The sequence below is a fragment of the Castanea sativa genome, chromosome 2 (genome assembly GCF_040712315.1).
Source record: "Castanea sativa cultivar Marrone di Chiusa Pesio chromosome 2, ASM4071231v1".
NCBI classification, from domain to species: domain Eukaryota; kingdom Viridiplantae; phylum Streptophyta; class Magnoliopsida; order Fagales; family Fagaceae; genus Castanea; species Castanea sativa.
This window is the reverse complement of record NC_134014.1, coordinates 40,111,000-40,138,954: the sequence shown is the minus strand read 5'-3', so window position 1 is coordinate 40,138,954 and position 27,955 is coordinate 40,111,000. Positions and strand designations below refer to the sequence as shown.

Here is a 27,955-nt window from a genome sequence, read left to right as displayed (position 1 = left end):
TCGTACCAAACAGGGCCTTAAAATCCACAACAACTTACAAGACCCAAAACAGAACATATACAACGTAAGTGTATTTTCGCCATCTTTATATCAAGACACTATAAGCTACAAAGTGCAAACAGTAAACATATATAGCAAGAGACTGTTAAAGACTAAAAATTAAAAAAAAATTAAAAAAAAAAGAGATCCAGAAATTATAACCACACACACGACAGTGAAAAAGACTTTATCATAAACTGATTGAGATTAGGTGCAATACACAATAACAATGGATGATTGAGATTGAAAGTTGAAAAAAAAACAACTTTCAATCTCAACCACTGAATAAAACAAAGTTAAAAAAAAGTTTAAAAAAGTTAAAGTTAAAAAATAAGAATGGTAAAAATATATGTGAGAGGGAGTGTGGTAATTGCACCTAGTGCAATACCATCTAAATCCATCATAAACACACACTCACATGGTGAAAGAGAGAGCAAATGAGAGAGTTGAAAATACCAGATGAGGCAACAGCAAATCAAGCGATGGCAACTGATCAAGACAAACCAGGGTCATAGGTCGGCGATGCAAGGACTAGATCAGGTTGTTAGGATTAGTACTCTTAAATCCTATTGTATGATGTTATGTATGTTATTCTGTATGACATTATGTATGACTTAATGTTGTGATTAATAAAGTTGTTTTATTATTATCTAAAAATAATGATAACATGAATATTGAGACATTATCATATAGTCCATGAGATGCATAATATGTGATTTATGTGAAAAGTCACAGAAGATATAAATCACAAGTTCTTTGTAAACTCAGAATTGTAGTTCGTAGTCGGTGATGCATTGGGCATTTCATCTGCGAAGATTATAACATATCAACTAAGATAATTTGTTTTGATCATGAAAATGGAGATTTCTAGTTGATATGTTGATATAATTTAAGAGTTAAAACATATTGAGTTGGACCTCTGTGAGATTTATTATTCTCCTAATGACTATCAAATGAATAATAAACTCACGACTTATATTTACATGAACTTTTAATCCTGAGAAAATAATAGACCTGATCATGAGGTGTAGGTTGCTTTGATATATCAAGAGTGAGGTCTAAAGAAAAAATTAAAACCTCCGTATGTTGGGCAATCACATTTAGTGTTGATGGAACATATATTCTCAAGATGGAATTCATAGTTTCTTAATGGAGATACAAAATATTCCCTTGAGATAAGTTTAATGGGTTTGTTATTCAGAATGTTAGGCCTAACTACTTTAGTAAATAATTACTAGAGTATATATTTATGAAATTGAATTTCATAAATATATGATGAATAACTTGAAGAATTAAACCAGGTACTCAATGATAAGATGTAGTAATTTACAAAGTGGCAGTCTACATTCACGACTTTGTGTTACTACGAATATTTTATGAAGGGGTTGCATGTACAATAAAATCTTTGGATATAATCTATAAATAAGGCCTAGAGTGAAACTATATTTATATAGTGGTATTAAATATAGTTAATGGTAATTTTGGACTTGTCAAGAGTTGACAGAAAAGCCCAATGCCCATTGGAGCAAGTGTCTTATTGGTCCCTTTTGGTGTCACTCCAAGCCACACATTTAAGCCCAATTGAAAAGGCCCAAAAAGCCAGCCCAATTAAATAATCAGTTAGATACAAAGGGAGAAACATACAGAATTTTCTGTAGAGAATTGTAAGAACACTATTGCGAAGTGGTGTAAGAAGTGTTAGACACTTTTTGACATTCTCCCTTTGGAACTGATTGAGAGACCACACATCTTGGGCGTTAATGGAATTGAAGTGAAGATTGAAAGTGTTCTCATGTGCTTCTGATCTTCGGTTTTGAAATTCACCGCTCCAAGGTACACTCTCTTGTTCTCAAATTTTGAAACTTATATAGTACATGTTAATTTTTATGAGTGAAGTAGATCCGTTATTTTTCCGCTGCTAACATACATATTTCCATCAAATGGTATCAGAGCGGTCTTCATTTCGTATTTGTTTAACATGTTTTGAGTTTTGAAATTAGTGACAATAGTTTCATGTTGTTAGAAATTAGTTTTCTGCATGGGTGTTGAATTTTTTTTTTTTTTATAAAAAACTATTTTTGATGTTATGATGTTGTTTAATTTTTTAGTTTAAGTATGTTAAACTGAACTTTAAGGCTATAGCATCAATGATATTCAACTTTGATATCAATTTATGTCCATTATGTTCAAATGATGGTTGTTTTGTTCATGAAAACGTTAAAAAAATTGTCTTAGAAAAATTCTAGAAAATTCGAAATTTGCGATGTTCGATCGATCGAGGATCTGTCGAGAATCGATCGAGCCTTCGTAGAACTTTTTCTTGATCGATCGAGCATCTGTCGAGGATCGATCGAGGACTGTGGATTTAGAATTTTTTCTAAGTGTTTTTACATATATATAAAGAGCAAGGCTATGTATAATTTGTTTATGCGTGTTTTAAATTTTTTTTTTTTTTAAAACTTTATTTTAAAACATATAGTGGGAGAGAGATACAAGGGTTGGATCTCACGACCTCCATTGTTGGTTCATAGTAGTGTGAAATATGTACTTTGTCTTTGCTTCGAGCTTAGCATTCCATGCAGAAAGTATTTATTTCATGGTCCTACAAAATTGAATTTTCTGGTTTATAGTGGTTTGATCAAACACCTTGTTTTAGCTTCGAGCTTTGCATTCCATGCGGAGGGTGTTTTATCATGGTACTACAAAATAAGCATGCTAAAGGGATGAAATGTGCCTACACATGATTCTAGACAATGGTATATACTAGACTAAGTATTATAGTATCCTCTATGCCGAGTTCTTATTATTATTACTTAGAGGCTAAATGTTAAACAGCATATTATTAGTGTTTGATAAGAGTTATTATAATAACACTAATAATGAGAATAGTTCTCAATCAATCATAGTATTGATGTTCACTCTATGCTGAGGGATATTGAATATGAGATTGGGTTGTCGTTGCATATATATTATGTTATGGTTTTATTAACGTTCCATACTATATGTTTATATGCTAAATTGATAATGTCCAGTTTACTTATTATATTCATGTTTATTGTTTTCAGATTTTATCATGGCATCATTTAGCCCGCTTGTTTCTATTCTTAATCAAAACAAACTAACTGGATCCAACTATGTTGACTGGAAAAGAAATTTGGACATAGTTTTAACAGCTGAAGAGCACAAATATGTGCTTACTCAACCATGTCCAAAATTTCCTTCATTAGATGCTCCTTCTGAGGAAAAACAACGATATGATCGTTGGCAGAAATCTAATGAAATGGCCAAGTGCTATATCCTAGCATCCATCTCAAATGTTCTACAGCATCAAATGCATGATGTAGAACTAGCTTCGGACATTATGCAAAGTCTGAAGGAGATGTTTGGTGAGCAAGACCGTTCAACAAGGCAAGAAACCATGAAGCAAATTTATAATACCATAATGGTTGAAGGTAGTTCAATGAGAGAGTATTGTCTTACAATGATCTCTAATCTGAATATATTAGAAGTTTTAAGTGCCGACATTGATGGAGAATCCCAAGTGGATATGATACTCCAGTCACTACCGAAATCATTCAAGGAATTCAAACTGGATTATAATATGAACAAAAAGGTTTATTCTTTGTCTGAATTGATGAATGAATTGGTAGCGGTGGAAGGTATCCTTGGCATTTCTAGTGTTAAAGCAAATGTTAGTGAAGCAAATGTTGGTGAAGCTTCTACTTCTCAACCTAAGTCGAAAGGCAAAGGTACGAAGAAGAAGAAGAAGAAGGACTTCACTAAGCAAGAGGGTAAGCAAATTGCTTTAGGGATTGCCAATAAGGGAAAGAAGCCCAAAGGAAAATGTTTCCATTGTGGCGAGAAAGGACATTGGAAGAGGAATTGTCCAAGTTTTAAAGCTGCCAAAAATAAATGTATAAAAAGTTATTTTCTTCTTGAAATATGTTTGGTACAGAATCTCACAGATTCCTGGTGTGTGGATTCAAGTTGTACTAATCATATTTGCAATTCTTTGCAGGGGTTCCAGAAGACTAGAAAGTTGAATGAAGGAGAATTGTTTCTTACCTTAGTGGATGGGAGTAGAGTTCCAGTTGTAGGTATTGGTGTTGTTAATTTATGTTTTGAGTCTAGGGTTTTAATATTGGAAGACTGTTTATTTGTACCTAATGTTCGTAGGAATTTAATTTCTACAACTTATTTAGGTAAACATGGGTATTGTATTATCCTAAAAGACAATGTTGTAATAAAGAAAGATAAAATGTTTATCTATTCTGGCAATATTGTGGATGGTCTTTATATTTTAACTCCTGATAAGCATGAATTATACAATTCTGAATTAGATAGTAACTCTTATGTAAAATCATTAAAGATAAAGTTTCCTTCTAATGATACATATCTTTGGCACTTGCGTTTGGGTCATATTAATTCAAACAGAATTCAAAGACTTATCAAAGATGGACTCTTAGGACCCATGGACTTTGATGAATTTCTAGTTATGAATCTCGTTTAGAAGGTAAAATGACCAAACAAACTTTTAATGCAAAAGGTAGAAGAGCTCAAGATTGCTAGAATTAGTACATTCGGATGTATGTGGTCCTATGTCAATCCAAGCAAGAGGTGGTTATGAGTATTTTATTACTTTTACTGATGATTACTCTAGATTTGATTATGTGTACCTAATGAAACAAAAGTCCGAAACTTTTGACAAGTTCAAAGAATTTAGGGTTGAAGTTGAGAATCAATTGGGTAAACGCATAAAGACCATTCGATCTGATCGAGGTGGCGAATACCTTCTTGGGGATTTTAAGGATTACTTGATTGAAAATGGGATTATATCCCAGTTGATTGCACCTGGAACTCCACAACAAAATAGTGTAGCAGAAAGAAGGAAGATGGCTTTTTTAGATATGGTTAGATCCATGATAAGTTATTCGACTCTACCAATTTCTTTTTGGAGATATGCCTTAAGTACTGCAATGTATCTTTTGAATTTAGTACCTTCGAAGTCTGTTCCTAAAACACCTGTAGAGTTGTGGATTGGGCATTAGCCTAGTATGAGACATCTCCACATTTGAGGTTGTCTAGCATATGTGTTGAAAGAAAAATCTGACTAGTTATAGTCTAAAACAAAAGTGATTTTCTTTGTAAGGTATCTAAAAGGAACAGTTGGAGGTTTATTCTATAGTCATAAGGATAATAAAGTGTTTGTTATCACAAATGCCAAATTCTTGAAAAATGACTATATGAATAATTTTACTCCTAGAAGTAGAGTTGTGTTGGCTGAAATGAATGAACCTGTAGTTAAACAACCAATGTATGAATCTAGGGATGATGTGGTTGTATTAGATACACCACAAGATACTACTCATGAGATGTCTAGTACACAGGTGCCTCGTCGTAGTAAAAAAATTGTTCAGCCTCCTGTGAGATTTATAGGTTTGAGAGAAACTTATGAAGCTATCTCAGAAGAGGCTAGATCGAATCCTTATACTTATAATGAAGCAATGAATAATATAGGTGCACATCATTGAGTCCAAGTTATGAAATCTGAATTGGATTTTATGTATTCCAATCATGTATGGGATCTTATAGAGGCGTCTAACGGCATTAAACCTGTTGGTTGCAAATAGGTTTATAAGAGGAAGATAAGGATAGATGGAAAGGTTGAAACCTTTAAAGCAAGGTTAGTAGCGAAAGGGTATACTAAAAAAGAAGGTATTGATTATGAAGAAACCTTTTTGCCAGTAGCCGTGCTTAAATCTATCAGAATTCTCTTATCTATTGCTGCTCATTATGATTATGAGATTTGGCAAATGAATGTCAAGACTACATTTCTTAATGGCAATCTTGAAGAAGAAATCTACATGTTGCAACTGGAAAGTGTCATAGCAAAGAACCAAGACCATATGGTATGCAAGTTGAAAAGGTCAATTTATGAACTTAAGCAAGCATCTAGGTCACGGAACATCAGATTCGATCAAGCAATCAAATCATTTGGTTTTGAATAAAATCTTGATAAACCATGTGTGTACAAAAGAAATCAAGATAAAGTAGTAATGTTCCTAGTGCTTTATGTTGATGACATTCTACTAATTGGAAATCATGTAGGAGTAATGTCATCTGTAAAAGTTTGGTTGTCAAGCCAATTTGATATGAAGGACTTGGGTGAAGCTAACTATATTCTAGGAATCAAGCTTTGATGAGATCGAAAGAATAGGATGTTAGGTTTGTCATAAACTGGATATATAGATAAGGTTCCAGAACGGTTTAGTATGCAAAACTTCAAGAAATGATTACTTCCTTTTAGACATGGAATTCCTTTGTCTGATAACCAAAGGTCTAAGACTAAAGAGGAAAAAAACATGATGAGACAAGTTCCTTATGTTTATGTGGTAGGAAGTCTCATGTATGCCATGCTTTATACTAGGCCGAATGTTTGTTATTCAATTAGCATGGTCAGCTGATATCAATCAAATCTAGGATCTAAACATTGACAAACTGTAAAGCATATTCTCAAGTATCTACGAAGAATGAGAGATTATATGCTTGTTTACCGTCGTGAGGATTTGATTCCCATTGGCTATACAGATTCAAATTTTCAATCGGATCTAGATTTCAAAAAATCCACGTCGAGTTGTGTATTCACCTTGGGAGGTGGAGCCATAAGTTGGAGTGTTAAGAAAACTTGTATTGCTAACTCCACCATGTAAGCTGAATATGTTGTTGGCTCAAGAAATTCTTTTATGATCTTAGTGTAATGAGAATTGAGCAAGTTCTTATTACATTATTCTGCGACAATAGTGGAACGGTACAATCCAAAGATCCAAGAAATCATAAGAAAGGAAAGCACATAGAAAGAAAATACCACATCATTAGAGACATTGTTGTTCGTGGAGATGTGATTGTAGCAAAGATTGATGGTGCAAAGAATCTAGCGGATCCCTTTACTAAAACCTTGCCCCAAAGGACTTTCGAGTCACATTTGGAGGAGATGGGAGTTAGATTCGTGCACAATAATCTTTATTGCAAGTGGGAGATTGTTAGGATTAGTGCCCTTAAATCCTATTGTATGATGCTATGTATGTTATTATGTATGACTTAATGTTATGATTAATAAAGTTGTTTTATTATTATCTAAAAATAATGATAACATGAATATTGAGATATTATCATATAGTCCATGAGATGCATAGTATGTGATTTATGTGAAAAGTCACAGAAGATATAAATCACAAGTTCTTTGTCAACTCAGAATTGTAGTTCGTAGTCGGTGATGAAATTGGTCATTTCATCTATGAATACTATAATATATCAACTAAGATGATTTGTTTTAATCATGGAAATAGAGATTTCTAGTTGATATGTTGATATGTTTTAAGAGTTAAAACATATTAAACTGGACCGCTGTGAGATTTATTATTCTCCTAATGACTATCAAATGAATAATAAACTCATAACTTATATTTACATGAACTTTTAATCCTGAAAGAATAATGGACCTGATCATGAGGTGTAGGTTGCTTTGATATATCAAGAGTGATGTCTAAAGAAACGATCAAAATCTCAGTATGTTGGGCAATCACATTTAGTTTTGATGAAACATATATTCTCAAGATGGAATTCATAGTCTCTTAACGGAGATACAAAATATTCCCTTGAGATAAGTTTAATGGGTTTGTTATTCAGAATGTTAAGCCTAAAAGAGTGATGTCTAAAGAAACGATCAAAATCTTAGTATGTTGGTCAATCACATTTAGTGTTGATGAAACATATAATCTCAAGATGGAATTCATAGCCTCTTAACGAAGATACAAAATATTCCCTTGAGATAAGTTTAATGGGTTTGTTATTCAGAATGTTAAGCCTAACTACTTTAGTAAATAGTTACTAAAGTGTATATTTATGAAATTGGATTTCATATATATATGATGAATAACTTAAAGGATTAAACCGGGTACTCAAGGATAAGATATAGTAATTTACAAAGTGGCAGACTACATTCATGACTTTGTGTTATTATGAATATTTTATGAAGGGGTTGCATGTACAATAAAATTTTGGGATATAATTTATAAATAAGACCTAAAGTGCAACTATATTTATATAGTGGTATTAAATATAGTTAATGGTAACTTTGGACTTGTCAAGAGTTGACAGAAAAGCCCAAGGCCCATTGGAGCTAGTGTCTTATTGGTTCCTTTTGGTTCTACTCCAAGCCACACATTTAAGCCCAATTGGAAAGGCCCAAAAGGCCAGCCTAATTAGATAATCAGTTAGATACAAAGAGAGAAACATACAGAATTTTCTGTAGAAAATTGTAAGAACACTATTGCGAAGTGGTGTAAGTGTTAGACACTTTTTGACATTCTCCCTTTGGAACTGATTGAGAGACCACACATCTTGGGCGTTAGTGGAATTGAAGTGAAGATTGAAAGTGTGCCCAAGTGCTTTTGATCTTCGGTTTTGAAATTCACCGCTTCAAGGTACACTCTCTTGTTCTCAAATTCTGAAACTTATATAGTACATGTTAACTTTTATGAATGAAGTAGATCCGTTATTTTTCCGCTGCGTACATGCATATTTCCATCACAGGTGACGCAACACCGCAGCAACAGATCATGGGTAATCTTTTAGCTTTGGGCTTCGAGAGTGAAAAGTGATAGTGGGAGAGGATTGTGTTTTTCTCTCTTAGGTTTTGGTTTGGCCCTTTTTTTTATTTATGGTTTTTAAAAATTTTGATATATAGGCTTTTTTTTTAGATAAAAGACCAAAAATTTTAGTCAATCTTGCTATTTTTTTTTTTTGGAGTTTATTTAGTTGGGCTTTAAAAAAAGCTTTTATTGTCGGGTCAAAACAATTTTTTAAAAAATATTATAGGGTAAAACCGAGGCATAGTACCTACTTAGGTATAATTCCTTGGGTTCTCTTTTTAAAATTCTGTGATGGGAATTTTTTCTCATAGGAGTCATATGACTAAATTTTAAAGAGGAGAATCTAAGAAACTACACCTATGAGTAAATCTTAAAGAAGAGAATCTCAAAAAGGAAAATCTAAGAAACTGCACCTATGAGTAAATCTTAAATAAGAGAATCTTAAAAAGGAAAATCTAAGAAGTAGAGAACTTAGTTTTGTCCAATATTATATATTGTATAAAAAAAAAATTTGAAGGTAGCACCACCCCAATCAGACATTCCCTCTATCTATATACAAATTTTTTAAATAGGCCCTCAAAATGCAGAAAGTGTTTTAAAAAACCACGACTTTCTTTAGCAAACACACCACTTTGTTCAACAAACAGACACAAAACACTCATTTCCTCCTCCTTCACACAGCTTCATATGTTGAAACACTTAAAGACAAATCCCTCAAATCCATACCTCTCAGTCTCGGACTCAAAGCAGAAGCAGCAACAACAACAACAACAACAACAACCTTCTATCAAGCAATACAAGAACTAGGTTTGGGCTAGTTCACCTTCAAACTACCCCAGATGATGATCAAACCCTTTACAATCACGGCCACAACGAGTTTGCTAGTGATGTCGAAAAGGTATACAGAGTCTTAAAGAAACACTACAAAAAAACTGGCCTATTGCAGCGGGCCAAAACCGCTGCTAAAGCCCCAAAAACGCCGTTATAGGTACATTTCACCTATTGCGGCGGAGGCTATTGCAGCGGTTCTACCCGCCAGCCTTGTCGCGACGCAGTATATCTATTGCGGTGGTACAAAAATCCACCGCTGTAGATACACTTTTTAGCGGCGGTTTTAGTCTATTGCGGCGGGTATAAAACCGCCACTATACAATGTTCGAATTCGTGTCAAATGACTTTAGCGGCGGGTCGTGCCCGCTGCTATTGTGTTCACCTTTAGCTGCGAGCATAAAGCGCTGCTATAAGCTGGCAAGTAAAACAGAGTAATTGCACTTTTAGCGGCGGGTGAAACCGCTGCTATAGGTTCAAATATATAGCGGCGGGCTATAAGCGCCGCTATAGGGTTTCATTTAATACATAAAATGTGAACCTATTGCGGCGCTATTTGACCGCCGCTATAGGTGTTTTTCTTTTTTTTCCCAGTGGGCTTTGAAACCACTGTTTACATCAAATATATTGTTGTTCAACCTATTACAAAGAACCTGTTTTGCATCAAATATATTGTTCAGACCTGTTACAAAGAACCTATAGTAGTTTTAGCTCTACTAACACAATACCACAAATGTAATTAATTAACAACACCACAAATGTCTCCAAACTAACGTAATAGTAGCATAGAAATAAATTATCAAATACATAACATTGTCTATAACCACCATCATAAAATTAACAAAAGTAGATGTGGTCTTTTGAGTAAAACAACCGTTCAAATTAAGCTAATACTATAATCAAAGTTCCAAAGTGTTTAAAAAATATCCTTCAACACCTGCAAAAAATGTAAGAGTTCTTCCATAGTTCTTTGTTCACAAAAAAGTCCTTGAACACCAAGATAAAACTTATAAGCTGCTTGGTTGATAGGATGCGGCTGACAATTTTGGCAGAGTTGGAGAATGTTCGGCCGAAGGAACATCCTACATACAAAGTATGGTTACTCAATTAGTACATATAAATGGAATAGAATGACAAGAAAATATTACCAAGGCAAAAAATGTCTATTACATCTCTCTATTACATCCTAAACTTGTGTATATATATGATATGGCATTGAGAAAAAAAAATGTTGTGACTGTGTGGATCCATAATACGTTTCTACCTGCAACCACCTCGCAAAGAGGTTCCGAGCAAATATTTGGGCTCTCACTGAATTGCACATGTAATAGTTTTAGAAATTGCTTCTATATATTTAAGCTCAAGGGAGGGTAAAGGGTAGATTTAAACTAGTGACCTCTGCCATAAGGCATGATGGCCTTTGCATATATTTGATGCCTAATCTGGATAAAATAATGTGTTTGGACCTACATTAAGCTAAGTTCAAAGTTTTAATATAATGGTTACACATGACATGAGATGAATGAATACACAGACAATGACGGAGCTTGGAATTTATTTTTGGGACCAAATTAAAACTATGATGATTATCATTGTAGGAAATTTTGCCCTCCAAATTGCCTTCCAACCATAGTTGGTTTTCTCAAGAGCAAATATTTGTATTCTTCATACAAGGTATGGTTATTCAATAAATGCGTATAAATGGAATAGAATGACAAGAAAATGTTATCCTGCTAGTCAATATTGCATTTTCAACAGGTGTTGCTTAAATTTTTTTTTTTTTTTAATATTTATCTTACAACTAAACTTTCAAGTTCAATTTTGTATTCTTTCTAAAAAAATGCATTTTTATTCTTTCTAAAATAAAAATGTCTTCAAAACATTGACTAAGTCTTTGACTAAGTCTTTGTTTCATTTCATCAAAACCCGCTAGTTTCTCCTCCATAGTAGCCAAGGAAGCCTTCAGTTGTGCAACTTCATTGTCCCTTGCTTGACTTGAGTGTATTTCAATTTCCGTGAAAGCACTCTTGCTACTTCGACCACTTGGGCTTGGACCAAATCCCACTTCACGAATACGACATTTACGCTCCTTACCCATCACTTTGGCAAACACATCATCTGGTGACCATGCAATACTACCACTCGTGTCAGATGACTGCGATTGATTCGAAGACATCTCCAACAATTCCTTCATTTTGTCCTGATATGTGGGTTTGAACAAAACAAAAAAAAGTTAGAAATCATATTGTTAAAATGACCCCACAGCATACATATACATATACATATACATATATATATATATATATATATATATATATATATATATATATATATATATATATATATATATAGGATGGGACATGGGATTTCAAAAAAGTTACACAAGTGGTAGTATTGTTTCTATATACAATATTGTTTCTTGAATTCCTATTTCGTTACCCCCATCTACAATGGAGAAATTACTCACCATTTTTGCTTTCATTATAGGGTTAACTGCAGTTCCATCTTTATGGGTATGTAGTATTTGATATAATACTGCACGCTCTACAGGTTGTCCATCCGTTTTTGCCTACATTATGAACAACATATTTATGTAATGATGATATAAAGTTCCACATAAAAAGTGTTATAATATTTATTACCTTTTTTATAGCATGCACAGCATAGCTACAAGAGCCAGCAATATGTAACTCATCCTGTTTAGAATGACGGTCCTTATTCTTCTCTGACTTTATCTACATTCAACAAAATTACATGTTTATATACAGTATGCTTTAAGGATCTAAAGCCACCTTTAGCTAAAGTTAAACTTATGAAATATCATTTGGTATCTATTGGAAACAAAAGTAAAAGAATGACAGGAACTACATGATGATAAAGAGTAACAATTTGATAATAAAAGCTTCACTTGCAGCAATATAATGGACATCAAAACATTAAACACCACACACTTGCCTTTGTTTTTGAACCTTGAGACAAACTAACATTTACCACCTCCAAGACTTCTACCAAATTAAACAAATATGAAATATGAAACACAACTTCTCATATATACCAGTTTCACAAAAAACCCACATAAAATTAACAAATCCTATCTGAAAACAATCCAATATGTATTCTCTTAATTTCTCAATAATCATTATCCTTTTGGTATGATCCATGATGGAAAAGAGAGAGAAAACAAACATACTGCTGCATCATCAGTATACCAATGATCGACAAGTATATCTCAATCTTGTGGTATGCATCCCTTGGGTGGGTTGTTCTTTACCCGTGTTTTGTTTCTTGAATGAGGTATATAATGTCGTTTCTTCATCCTAGACTTATGATCCCTCCAAGCCTTCCCAATTTTTCGCAAGGTAAATGTCTTCAGAGCTGCATATGCAATAGGATTAACAGGGACACTGTATTTACACTACAATCAAATAGTTGAGTTATCAAATTACAAATGTGTTCATGCTAAATTACTTATGTAAAACTTAGTACAAAATATCATAATTACAAGTATTATAACTTCTTTAATACCTCTACAACACGCCAACACTCTTCTTTAAGTTCTTTTGGCATGTCCTTCCAATTAAGATATCTAATCGGGCACATGTGTGGTTTCCATGCAATTGTACCCAAGAAACCAGTGAAAGTCCTCGCCCCATCATCAACCGGCTGATGCAAACTATTTAGTGACAACTTAATTTCTTCGTCATCAGGAAGATTCCAAACATCCAAGTACTTGCTTGGTCCGCGAGTGACACGTACAGCTGGTTGCACATCTAAATTTTGAAGGAGACAATATCAACCAATGTCATACAACAAAGCATGAAAACCATCTAATAGGATGGGTCTAAATATTCTATTAAACAAGTGGTCATTACTTTGCTTATGACCAATTAAAAACTTTGGTTCAATTAAAAAATTGAACCATGCAAAAGCCCATTTATTTCATAAAATTTAATATAAGGGTTCACAACTTACATGCCCATACCTTATGTATGAATGGTAAACTATTGAGTAAAAAGCTCATACCTTGTGTAGAAGTTTCGTGCGTTTCTTGGTCCCCCACTTCATCCACATCTTGTGAAGAAGCTCTTTCCAATGTTAAAATCTTAGAATGCATGCGTAGATTTGTCTTTCGCCTTCCCATTTCAAGTGTCAAAGTCTGAAATAAACAAGTATATAAGCACAATGACAACTAATAGTACAAGTAAAACTTCTCATAGAGCAAATCTATATAAGACTACCCTTAAACAACACAAATACAATATTTTCAATGAGAGCCCCAAATGTCATTATTATTTCAGCAGCATATAGTATAGAATACATGTTAGAAGACATTAATAGGCATCCAATTGACCATAATATCTTGAACCTTTCAAATTGCTAACACAAGACCATAAATTTCAACTTCTAACAATCACATTAGAGAACATAGAAGGGAAACTAAAGCAAACAATTACACCATCAAAATACCCAAAATAAGATAAGGTTTCATAGACTCATACCCAATAGTATTAACTAGAGTCATCACCACTAGACTCATCATCACTAGACCCATCATCATTGGACCCATTATCATTGGACTCATAAATATCATCACTAAGCTCTTCATCATCGATAAAGTCTTCTTCAAGCAATTCATCCTCACTAATCAACGGTGTATCATAAATGGTTCCTTCTTCATCAACTCGAGCCCAAGCATGGTTGTCATTTGCATCATCACATGCATCATCAATAGTTACATTATAAGGGATATTCTCCATATATGTATCCACTTCTTCATCATCATCTATAGCTTTAATACCAACATCAAACACCTCCCTAGGTTTTGTTTGGACCACCACCATCGAGTCTTTATGTCTCACATCCTCCACGTAAAACACTTGCAAAGCTTGAGATGCTAATACATAAGGTTCGTCAATCAATCGATCGCCTTTATGTATCAATCTTGAAAAATTGACAAGAGGAAAGCCAAAGTCATCTTTTTTGCATCCTCTCCCACTAATAACGTCAGCCCATTGACATTTAAATAATACATATCGATACTTTTCAGAGTAGTTCAACTCAATAATATCGATTAGTACACCATAATAAGTAGCACCACTTTCCATAACAACACAAACTCCACTATTTTGAGTTTTCCTAGTTGTCTCAAAATCTTTAGTGCAAAACTTCAAACCATTTATGACATAATGTTTGAACCGTTTTGCTTCATTATCTAGATATCGAGCAAACCATCTAACTTTATCAGAGAGTTCCTTTCTCTTAAAGGCATCCATTGACATCACCTATTATAGAGGAATACTTTTATTATAAGTATGATATCTAAAGTGTTACAACCAAAAATACAACAAAAAAAAAATATATATATATATATATATATATATATATATATATATATATATATATATATATATATGCTTTACTTACATATTCCTTAAACCAAGGGCAAAATTTTTCTATGTGCTGCTTTTGAATAACATCATCAGTCACATGAAAAGGAAAACTGGCCTTGATCTCCGCTATGTGTACAATGTGTAGACAAATGTGTTAGTGTTAATCTAGAGTTTGCATTGGAATGTCGTTAAAGGATACGTAAGGACATATCACTTACTCGCGAAATGGAGTGATTTCTTCACAATTGAATAGCACATAACGATGTGCTTGTATCCATGAATTTGAATCTAGTGTAATGCTCACCACTGCACCCATGGATTCCTCAACATTCCTTACAGGCCAATTGAATGTAGTTTCAACAGATTTAAAATAGCGTGAGCAGAACATTAAGCATTCCTTTGCTATATACCCTACTGCAATGGAGCCTTCTAGATAAGTTTTATTATGCACGTAAGACTTAAGTCTTGACAAGTACCTATTGGAAAACCCAAGATCAACAGCATGAAATTGGTAAGTTAAACAAAACCAAATAGACCAAGTTAATATATGTGTTATCTCTCTATGGGATACATCCAACGGTAATGAACTGGGCCAGTAACTTTGGCTTCGCTTGCCAAATGCATGACTAGATGTACCATCACTGTAAAGAAAGAGGGAGGGAATATCATTTCCAACTCACACAATGTCACTGCAATTCTCTTCTCAAGAGCCTCAAGTTCCTCCACATTTAGTACTTTGGAACATATCTCCCTAAAGAAACAAGATAAGTCAATTAAACTCCTACTCACTTCAGGGGGCAAAGATCCACGTATTGCTATTGGAAAAAGCTGCTACATTAAGATGTGATTATCATGGCTCTTCATCCAACTAATCTTGCGTTCTTTCAGTTTAACGCAACGTGAGATGTTTGAAGAATATCCATCTAGCACTCTTACATCTTTCAAAACTTGCAAAAAACCATCATTTTCACTAGCATTCATATGGTAGCAAGCATGTGGCATATGTGTCTGATCATTCCCAACCTTTTCCAAGTGAAGTCCACTTCTTATACCCATATCCTTTAAGTCTTGGCGTGCCTTCAAGTTATCCTTTGTCTAGCCATCCAAATTCAACAATGTGCCAATTATATTATCCACTACATTCTTTTCAATGTGCATCACGTCAAGATTGTGACGCAACACATGGTCCTCCCAATAAGGTAAGGTGAAAAATATACTTCTCTTCTTCCACACAGTTAAGGCATCCTCCCCTCTTTTTCTTTTATTGGTTAAATTAAATTTTTTCTTCCCAAACACATGTTCGGCTACAGCATCCGTTTGTAACATGATTTCCCCTCCGAGTACTGTAATAGGAGCTGGTCTCATATCATCATGTCCATCAAATGTTTTTTTTTGCTTACGAAACTTATGATCTCTATCCAAGAATCGTCTGTGTCCAATGTAATTAAATTTCCTTCCATATCTTAACCAACGAGACTGACTATCATAGTTACAAGAGGGACATGCAAGTCTCCCTTTGGTACTCCAACCTGAGATATCACCATATGCAGGAAAATCATTTATGGTCCACAATAATGCAGCATGCATTTAGAATGATTTTTTGGAAGACATATCAAACGTTTCTACTCCAACATCCCATAACTCCTTCAGTTCTTCTGCTAGGGGTTGTAAGTACACATCTATATCGTTCTCGGGTGAGGTTAGACTGGGAATCAATAAGGATAGCATGAAATAAGACCTTTTCATGTACATCCATGGAGGGAGATTGTATGGGATCAAAATGACAGGTCATGTACTATGAGTAGTACTCATATTTCCATACGGATTGAATCCATCATCTGCTAATCCAAGCCTTACATTACGAGGCTCGGATGAGAACTCTATGTACTTAGAGTCAAATGATTTCCAAGTTTCAGAATCAGTAGGATGCCTCATTAACCCATCATTCACACGACCATTGGCATGCCACTTCATATGATTGGCTGTTTCAGGAGACATAAATAGTCGCTTCAATCTTGGCTTTAAGGGGAACCACCGTAGGATCTTTGCAGCTTTCTTTTTTCTTCTCTTAGAAGAAGCATTAGTACTTTTTTGACCTTTAGACTCATTACTTTCCCATCTTGAAAGGTTACAGTTTGGACAAGCTTCAAGGTTCGCATTGTCCTTCTAATATAAAATACAATCTTTAGGACAAGCATGAATCTTCTCACAGCTCAAGCCCAGATCCTTAATAATCTTCTTAGCCTCATAACAATCTTTTGGCAACTTAGCATTTGAAGGAAGAAAATCAAGCAAAAATTGCAGCAACATGGTAAATGATTTGTTGGTCCAATCATTAAGACACTTCATGTGGTACAAATGCACAATGGTTGACAATTTGCTAAAATGCTTACAACCTTCATAACAAGGTTGATTAGCATCTTCAAGCAATTTCATAAACTGAAGTGCATCTTCATTAGGACCTTCTGTGGGTTGGTGCACACTAGGGACTTCTTTCATCGGCCCAGATGCCATATCTTGTATGGGGAACATGTCATGCAACATGTCACGAAGATCGGCATACTCTTTCGGATTTTCTTGGACATGACTATTAGGAGTTTCAGTAGAAGTCTTTGCAGACGATGATTCCCCATTAAAAATCCATGGGTTATAACCCCTAAAAATCCCATGTGACACTAAGTGAATGTGTACAACATCTATAGGCAACGAATCTGTATTCATGCACTTTTTACACGGACATGAAATCGTTCCATCCGGGTTTGCATGGTTAGATGCAAAATTCAAAAACTGTTGGACTCCATCTAAATATTCTCGGGACCTTCTATTGGTAAGTTTCATCCAACTCTTATCAATTGCTATAACGTGGTTTACAAGAAATACCTATAATGTGATTTCATGAAAACACAAACCAAGAGTTAACACACATTCCATTTACACAATTTCACCTTAATTTAAGAAACAAATCATCTTTAATCATTCACTTTTAGCTATGTTTCTAATCAAACAATGAATTTAAATGCATAGAGAAGTTATCAATACATTTGGTAACTATAACATCATTACTAGCAATATTCTTTAGGAATGGACATCTCTTTAAATATGCAATTCCATTTTAGCGTTCCACATGTGTGAAAAAGATAGAGAGAAGCCCTTAAAATGAATTAATCAAATAAGAACAACTCAACAACAATCATCCAATATTACACAAAATAGTCAGAACTCCCAATATCAACTAAAACCACCTTATTACTCCATGCAAGCCACCTGCTTGCCCCAATTCAACAACCCACCACAAACAGAGAGAGAGAGAGAGAGAGAGAGAGAGAGAGAGAGAGAGAGAGTACCTTAAGTCTTTCACCAACTTCACTTGCTTTGATCACACGAACTTATAGTGCCTCTTCTTTTTGCAATCTGCCAACAAGAAAAGAATATATATAAACCTAAGTTAATTTTCAAACAAGACTCACTTCAAAGCAATTCAGCTGAGAGTGAGTCACAAAGGAAGCATATCTAGAAACAACACACAAGTTTGTGTTGTGCAAGATGAAATATAAAACAGTTTCAACTACAAACTCTTGAGTGCAAACAGAATAATATATATATATATATATATATATATATATATATATATATATATAATTTTATTGAAAGGAGACAAAGAATTACAAACAAAACCACACCCAACTTACCTGGAGTCTGGTTTGAATAGGCCACACTGGATTTGTTGTGATGGAAGTGGCAGCCCTAGCACCCGTAGCAGCTAGTATATTTGCACCAAAATGATAAATAAAAAAAATAAAAAATAAGAACTTGGTATGAAATTACAGCATAATCTCATTGAATGTAATTACTAATAATCTCATTAATAGCATCCAAAAGATAATATATAAAAAAATGCATATTAGGAATTTCACAAGATCCTTAGCAATATTAAAACATAAAAGTTTGGTTTATTCTTGAGAATTTTGTTTACAGAAAATTAACAAGATAAGTCAATCTCATTTTAACATTTAAAATTAGTAATTTTACGTCAAACAATCATTTTGATGAAGTTTTGTTTGCAGATGGCACAAAAAATACATACCCATCTGCCAAATACACACTCCCACATCGAAAAGAGGGGAGAGAACACAATTTGGGCTTGGCTTAGAGAGAAAGTTTTAATTTTTCAAATAGAGAGGGGGAGATGTTTTAGAATAGGGTGGGTGCATGGGTGAGATTGGTTAGAGAAATAGGAGTATGGGTTGAGCAACCCAAGTGAGGCCCAATATAAATTTACTAACTAGCCACCTAAAAATCAGATTCGGACCTTCACTTCCACCAGCCCAATCTGAAATACACCCAGCTCAAGCCCATCTAATTTTAGACCAAAAACGCTTGGCCCGTTATACCAAAACTCAACCCAAAGCAAACCCACTTAAGGAATAAAAGGGCCTAAATCCATTCAAGTATAAACCCTCAAGTCCAATTAGTCCAACCAAGAATACACTTGAATCCACATCATTCAAAGTCTTGGCCTAACCAGAAACTCTCCCATACCTGCTCTGTTTATATTTAAACCAAAAAAAAAAAATTATAGGAAGTGGGATCACATAGCCTTGGTGATTGTCAATTAGTCATACACGAGAAATTGATGATAATAATAAACAAATGGAAAGGAGGGTGGGAGACAGAGAAAATGATTTTGTTTTATGAGAAAGTTCCAAATTTTGATAAAATGCATAATATCATTTTAAAATAAAAGCTACAGGGCACACAGTCACTTGTCAAACCTATGAAACAATTCATGCCACTTTCTATTTTATTAAGGTTGATGGATTCAGCAAAAAAGCCTGTTGGAAGAGCCCAATGTGGAATCCTCTAATATAAACTCTCACCCAAAAAAAAAAAAAAAAAACCAAAGCTTTGGGTTTTTATCTTTTTTGGTTGTCGAAAAAGGCCTAGTTAGACTACAACAAAAACACCTGAGAGGGCGCCATTGGCATTTCTCGGAGTTCCAACATACTATAAAAAAGAAAAAATGAATTTTGGGTTTGAACATCCTGTTCATGAAGGGATTTTTAAGCTCTTTAATTGTAAGTCATATCATGGTTTGGTCAGCTTCATATACACTCCACTCCATATATTTCAAACTCAAATTATTAGTAAAGAATAAAATAATTAAGAATTCAAGCTTATTCAGCATTTTTTTTAAAAAAAAAAACCTAAATAAAGAAGAAGAAATGTATTAAAAACCTATAAATTATGCATACAACTAATAGCAGCAGCATTTTCAATGTATTTCAGAAAAAAAACTAAGACCTATGCTTATCCCAATTCCCAAACCCTCCCCAATAGAAAACTAGTTTAAAGCTCAACTACATCAACCTTCATGATTAGGAAGCTAAAATTTGAAGCTTTTAGGGAAAAAACTCTACAATTCACTAATCATGCTTTATAAATCTACCACCTTAAAGCATTGTTTAATGCAATTTGTCAAACACTCAAAAGCCAAAAAAGCTAAAGAGCTTCTCAATTAAAATTCTATATTACAAACTACTAAAACTCTATAATTAGAACTCTCTTCCTAAAGTGATGCCAAACATGCATATAATTTTATCAATTTCATTTGATTGTCAAAACTATTGGTAATTTCTCAGTGGAATAGCAAGTTAAAAGTTCAACATTGCAGACAGATCGTATAAAAAGAAGTTAACTTTTTAGAAAAACATTCCAAAAAAATCAGTGAATAGAAAAATCGAAAAAAATAAAACCACTGTGAATGATCTAAATGCAATATACCAATAGCAGCAAAACAAAAAACAAAAAGTTAAAAGAGTAAGCTTTTAAACTAGTGAATCCTGGACAAACTTTCACATGTTAGATGCATTTCAACCTGATGGAACCTAAAATTTTCCAATCGAGGATCTCTAGCATCAACACATGTGCAACAGATGACGACCTCAACTTTGAGAAATCTCCCTTTCAGTTGCCCGCTTCAGTGCTTTATATTTTTTCTCATCATTGCTAGACAATTCTCCTGTACACATTAGGAGAAAGACACATAAGTTTTGCAATATTTTAGATTCATCTAGCTCAATTAGCAACAAAAGGCACAAATACGTGCATAACAAAAAATTATCTAAATAAATACTAAACAATTGATGAGCCTAACAGCCTATATTGCATGTAAATGCTAACCGACAAGTTACTAATGAGAATAAGCCTAACCTTGTTCATCTTTCAGTTGCTGTAACTTGTGAAGCTCACTCTTTTCAGATGTGTCAAGATGTCGAACCTGCAAGAATGTAAAACATGCTAAGAGTAAAACCAAATGAGTAAAACCAACTCACTGAAGTGAGATATCATCAAATATATAGTCACAGCCAATCATTCAAAATAGAGAACCAAAAAAATAGAAAAGAGAAAAACTAGGAAACTTAAGTTATGAATTTATAAAATTTAATATAATTATTGCTATACAAAAAATAGGACTTTTTTTAAAAAAAATGGGGAGGGGGGCAAGAGAAAACATGCATATAAAGTTTTAATTTTTTTTTCCAAGCCCAACTTTGATGCCATGCCAGTTTACTGGTTGCATATCCAGTGGCCTCTATAACAGCATTTTTTTGCACCAAATCTCATTCAGTTTTTCCACTTATTCCATAAGCAAAAACCAAGAAGCATCAAAATGTGAGAGAGAGAGAGAGAAGAATCAGAAGGTGAAAGAAAGAGATTGAGCTCTGAAACTGAGAGAGAAAGAGAAAGAAATTGAGGGATTTGTTTACTTAAAATAATGGGGGTTTTGTTACTTAAATTGATGGCAAAGTAGTATACGCCAAATATTTATATCTGTATCTCTATGTGTTGAGGAATAGTTGGAAGTAAAGGCGGTGCAACAAAAAAGGTATTAATACAGGAAATGATGTTCTTTAATCAAAAGGTTTCCTACAATAACCTATTCATCAAAAAAAAAAAAAAAACCTACAGTACTTTTCCTGCATACCCATAAGAATCAAATCTACCATGTTGATCCTAAACCATGATTTATAAAAAAAGAAAGATAGAGAAAAAGAAACTCACCTCTCTGCCGAAGTGATGATGTGAAGAGGAGATAACAGCAGCAGGAGAAGACGAAGTGGATGATTTTTTGGTATTGTTTTTCTCAATAACACTAACAAATGGATAATTTATCTAGTTCATGGACCTGAACAAAAACAATAAATTTCAATCACTTTGAACTTTGAAGATCTTTACTCAAAACTAACACAAATAATAATAAATTTAATCCAAAATTAAACATAACAAAAAACTGTGCTTAGATTCTCCAAGTGAAACCATTAACAACTTACAGAAAAGACAAACAAACAAAAACAAAATTTCATATTTACATATACAACTAAATTTATAAGGGCAGCAGCAATACAACTTTTCTTCAAACTCTATTTTGTTAAGTTTTGGAGTTTTGATGATGCTGAGTTATCTGTTGCCCCCATCAAAATTAAGAAACAAGGCAATGTTTTCTATGTACGAGTTGTTTCCTCATTTATCAGAATTTTTCATTTGTCTACTAATTAACTCATCTAAAGCAGCCTTCATCCACCCTTGTTGGCATACTTCTCTAGCTTTGAAGATCTTTACTCAAAACTAACACAAACAATAATAAATTTAATCCAAAATTAAACATAACAAAAAACTGTGCTTAGATTCTCCAAGTGAAACCATTAACAACTTACAGAAAAGACAAACAAACAAAAACAAAATTTCATATTTACATATACAACTAAAATTATCGAAACTTGTGAAGTAGTAGAGGATTTGAGTTCGTGACTAGTCAGGTAAGATGAGTGGATTTGCTAAATGGAATGTGTCGTATTGTTGTCCTTAATTTTTTTTTTTTTTCCTTTATATCGGAAGTCTCTTCTGTTGAGTATTTTGGCGAGTAGATATAATAATGCAGTAATAATTAATAATGTGTGGATAATGATAATGTATTTGTTTACAAGAAGGGAAAGGAAACAAGATTTTTTTTTTTTTTAAGAGAAAAGGAAGTGGGAAACAGAATTAACAAAAGGGAAAAACAAAAGCAATAAAGAAGGAAGTAAAGTGATTTCTTCAACTGATGCAAAATGAGAGACCAAAAGAGAGATGATTGCAATATGCAAAGAGGGATTAACTATTGCAAAAAAACATGAAGAAGGAATGTCGTTCTTAATTGTTACATCAATTAGTTAAGAGTATGAAAACTATGGTTAAGTATCAAAACATTTCTTGTTAACAAAAACTGCTTCTGCAAAAAAGATTTACAAATATACCTTCTAATAAAAAATAAACACTTATTATTTCACAGCTCTAGGTTACTAAAAGGCATCATATTACCCATAAAAAAAAAAGGCATCATATTAATTTGCATAAAAATGAAGGAGGTTTTCTTTCAAAAACTAAAAAAAAAAAAAAAAAAAAACTTGCTGGAATTGTACAGATGGGAACAAAAAGAGACAAAAATTGGATTAATGGTAGCTATTAATGTAGCTCAACTAAAAATTGAACTGTGCTGTGAAAAAAAAAATAAAAAACAAAAAGAGACCAACACAACTCATGCAACGACTAACTACCATAGCCGAAAGCCTCATCTGTCTTCTAATTATATATGTTTATCTAGGAGAGGTTAATGAGAGGAAACTGCGGCCTGGGTGTTAGTGACGCGTGTAATGGAGCGTCTGAAGTGGGTTATGATGGAATTGTTAATTTCAATCACTTTGAACTTTGAAGATCTTTACTCAAAACTAACACAAATAATAATAAATTTAATCCAAAATTAAACATAACAAAAAATTGTGCTTAGATTCTCCAAGTGAAACCATTAACAACTTACAGAAAGGACAAACAAAGAAAAACAAAATTTCATATTTACCTAAGGCCCTAACTGCCCGTTTGGTTGCATAGAAAACTGAGTAAAAGAAACGAAAATCAGAACTCCAATTCAAAACTCAGATGTTGTTCTACTAATTCAATTCCTTAGTGGCAATTAACATTATACTCTAGCCCAACAGCAGTATTTAGCTCGCTGTACAATGACTTGAATAAACAACATACATTTCCCGCATTAGGGATTGGAAACACAGCTGAAACCATCACTCATAATTCAGGATAACATAAGAAAAGTAGCCCCCGAAACAAATCGTAGAACTTGGATTTCATGGCTTAACTTAATAAAACACTAAACATATGAATAAATACTTGAACTTGAGAAATCAACACAATGCCAAAACAATTTTTGGGGGAAAACAGATCAATCAATCCACAAGTCTTTACTTTGCTCAGCAAAATTTCAACGAAGTGATTAAAAAAAAAAAAGCTAGAGGTGCGAAATTGCAGACCTTTGGCTTCGAGGAGTAAAGGACAGTTAGAGAGATTGAATCAGAGAAGGGCTTCTAATCTAATCTTCAATTTCCAATAACCCTAGGATCGAAGACAAGCCCACGCTTGATAGTATGTTCTCTCTATTTCTTCCTCTCTCCAACCCTCTTGCCCTTGCCCTCTCTTGCTCGTCCCTCTCTCTCTCTCACTGATTTCCCATCGGTGCGAGTCATAGTGCTTCGGCGGTCATTGTGGGTCACTTGGTCATGGTGGGTCTGGGTCGTGGGTCACAGTTTGGTGGTGGATCGGATTTGGTGGTGGGTGAAATTTTGTGATGGTTGGATTATGTGTTTGTGATGGTGGTTGTTTTGTGATTTGGGGATTTGGTGGCTGGGTTTTTGTTTTGTGATTGGTGATTTGTAAATTGTAATGGATGGGTTTTGATAGTTGTTTTTTAATTGGTGATTTGTGATGGTTGGGTTTTGTGATTTGGTCCTTGTTTTGTAGTGGTGGTGGCTAGTGGTGGGTTGATTTTGGGTTAGGGTTTACGGTGGTGGAAGGTGGGTGGGTGATGGTGGTTGGTGGTGATTGTGGGTTTGCTGTGGGTTGGGTTGGCTAGTGGTGACTGTGGGTTTACAATAGTTTGTTTTTGTTTGTGATTTGGTGTTTGGGGGTTGGGTGGTGGTGGTGGTGGTGGCGGCGGCTGTGGCTGTGGGTAGTGGTAGAGATGAGAGTGAAGAGATTTCTTCGAAGAGAGAGAGAGAGAGAGAGAGTGTGTGTGTGTGGGAGGGGGGGGGGAGACTAACGAAATGGCTAAAAACCATAAGGCGCTAAAAATGAAAAGGGAAAAAAAAACCCGAAGGAAAATTTAGGGCTAGGTTAGGGCAATTTAAGGCCTATTGCGGCGGGTCATTGGCCCGCCGCTATATCTAAGCTGAAGGCCGCTATAAGTCCCTTATTACGGTGGGTCATTGGCCCACCGCTATAGTACGCTGCAATAGTTCTGGTATATTGCGGCGGGCTAAAAACGCACCGCAATAGGCGACTTATAGCGGCGTTTTTCGTACCCGCCGCAATAGGCCAGTTTTCTTGTAGTGAAATTACACTCAAGCGTTTCCAAATTGGAACTCACTTTGCAACAATCTGGTGTTGTTATGCATTCTAGTTTAACTGAACGTGTATTGGATCGCTGCGGCGAGGCTGGGAACTTGGGGTATAGTTTCTTCATTTGGGCTTCCAAATAGCCCGATTATAGGCATAGCTATGAGCTTTACAAATCTATGATTAAGATTTTAGGGAAAATAAGGCAATTTGGTGCTGTTTGGGCACTGATTGAAGAGATGAGGAGGGATAATTCCCAATTGATATCCCCACAAGTATTTATTTTTCTGATGAGGCGGTTTTTCCTCGAATAGAATGGTTAAGAAAGCCATTCAAGTATTGTATGAGATGCCAAAGTATGGTTGTGAGCCTGGTGAGTATGTGTTTGGGTGTTTGTTAGATGCTTTGTGTAAGAATGGTTGTGTTAAGGAAGCTGCATTGTTATTTGAGGATATAAGGGTTCGGTTTGCACCTATGCTTAGGCATTTTACATTATTGTTGTATGGTTGGTGAAAAGAAGGGCAGCTTATAGAAGCCCAGTTTGTGTTGGTGCAAATGAAAGAGGCAGGGTTTGAGCCTGACATTGTGGTTTATAACAATTTGCTTAGTGGGTATGCTCAGTTAGGGAAGATGAATAATGTCTTTGATGTTTTGAAGGAGATGAGGAGGAAGGGTTGTAAGCTGAATGCAACTTCGTATACTATTTTGATTAAAGCACTTTGTGGGAGGAAGAGAATGGACGAGGCACAACGGGTTTTCGTTGAGATGCAGAGAAGTGGTTGTGAAGCTGATGTTGTGACCTACACTACATTGATAAGTGGTTTTACAAGTGGGGGAAGATTGTTAAGGGTTATGAACTTTTGGATGCTATGATACCACAAGGACATACTCCGAATCAGACAACTTATATGCACATCATGTTGGCTCATGAGAAGAAGGAATAGCTAGAAGAGTGTATGGAACTCGTGGAGGGGATGCGGAAGATTGGTTGCATTCCTGATCTTAGTACTTACAATACAGTGATTAGGTTAGCTTGCAAGTTGGGAGAGGTTAAGGAAGGCATTCAGCTTTGGAATGAAATGGAGGGAAGTGGACTTAGTCCAGGGCTAGACACCTTTCTCAAAATGATTCATGGGTTTATTGAGCAAGATTGTCTACTTGAAGCTTGTGAGCACTTCAAAGAAATGGTTGGGAGAGGTCTTCTATCTACTTGTCATTATGGTACCCTGAAGGAGTTCCTAAATTCTCTATAAAATGCCGGGAAGCTTGAGATGGCTGAAGATGTATGGAGTTGCATTAGGAGTAAAGGGTGTGAGCTTAATGCGTTTGCATGGACAATTTGGATTAATGCGCTATTTAGGAATGGGCACATGAAGGAGGCTTGTTCATACTGTCTGGAAATAATGGATGCGGATGTAATGTTGCAAGCAGATACTTTTGCTAGACTCGTGTGCGGTTTAAGGAAACTTTATAACAGAGAGATTGTGGCTGAGATAACAGAGAAGGTTAAGAAAATGGCTGCAGATAGACAGATCACTTTCAAGATGTATGAACGGCTAAGAGAGAGGGACTTGGAAGAAAATGTCAAGGAGAAAATTGATGGGAGGAAAAGGAGGGCTTGTTGACGCCAGTGGGATGAAGGGCATGATAGAACTAAGCTTTAGTAGTTTGAATTAGAGGGTTTCTATGAAGTAAATCAATTAGTTAGCAGATTGTGTGCAAGTCATATGTTGCTAGCCAGTATTTAGGTAATGCACTTCTCATGAATAGTTAGAGGACTGGAACCCCCCCCCCCTTTTTTAAATACATGAAAAACTTTGTTTGGATGTGTTTTGGATGCAACCATTGCAATGGGTGCTTTGCTAATGGAAATGGGAAAGAGTAGCTATTTTCACTAGCATTCTTTCTTGCCCGTATGTTCCATCAATTTGTTTCATTTTTGTTATATTGTGCTATTTATTACATTGGGTTCGCCTATTAACTAGAATATTGTTCTGTTCTTGGCTAGATGTAATTCATGTGTCATAGAGGAAATCCATTCCTCTTCAAGCACAAGGGATGTTTTGATTTCAGGCAAAAAACTATGACACTCTGGTATCCAGATTGAAACACTCACACTACCACTTTCCTGTCTTTTCAGTGTGCATATGGAATATAACTTCTTAGAGCATCCACAGCAGTGGAGCTAAAAATTTAGTTATTTGGCACCACAAAAAGTTACTTTATCTATTTTACCTACTCACTTTACAAAACATCCAGCACCAGTGGATCTATTTTAGCTTTCAACACAATAAAATAATATAAATATTACAATAAAATAATATATCTACTACAATAAAATAATATATCAATTACAATTAACAACAATCACAACCACTGCAACTGCTACCATTGCCACTACCGCCGCCGCCACCACCGTGGCCTCCACCGATTCTTCCACCACTGCCGCCCCCACCACTACAATGATATTTTTTTACCACTTCAATTTTTTTTTTGGAGAAAATTTACCACTTCAATTAAATATCCCTTCTTTATTTTTTCTTTATTATTTTTTATTCTCTCTTTCTCTCTCTTCCTCTCTATCTCTAAACCAAGATGAACCAACAA

At 34.6% G+C, this 27,955-nt stretch overlaps 1 pseudogene; it reads left to right on the top strand.

Moving 5' to 3' along the window:
* Positions 1–9,271: 9,271 nt before the first annotated feature.
* On the top strand, positions 9,272–27,012 carry LOC142626335 (putative pentatricopeptide repeat-containing protein At5g65820; annotated as a pseudogene).
* The last annotated feature ends 943 nt before the right edge of the window (positions 27,013–27,955 follow it).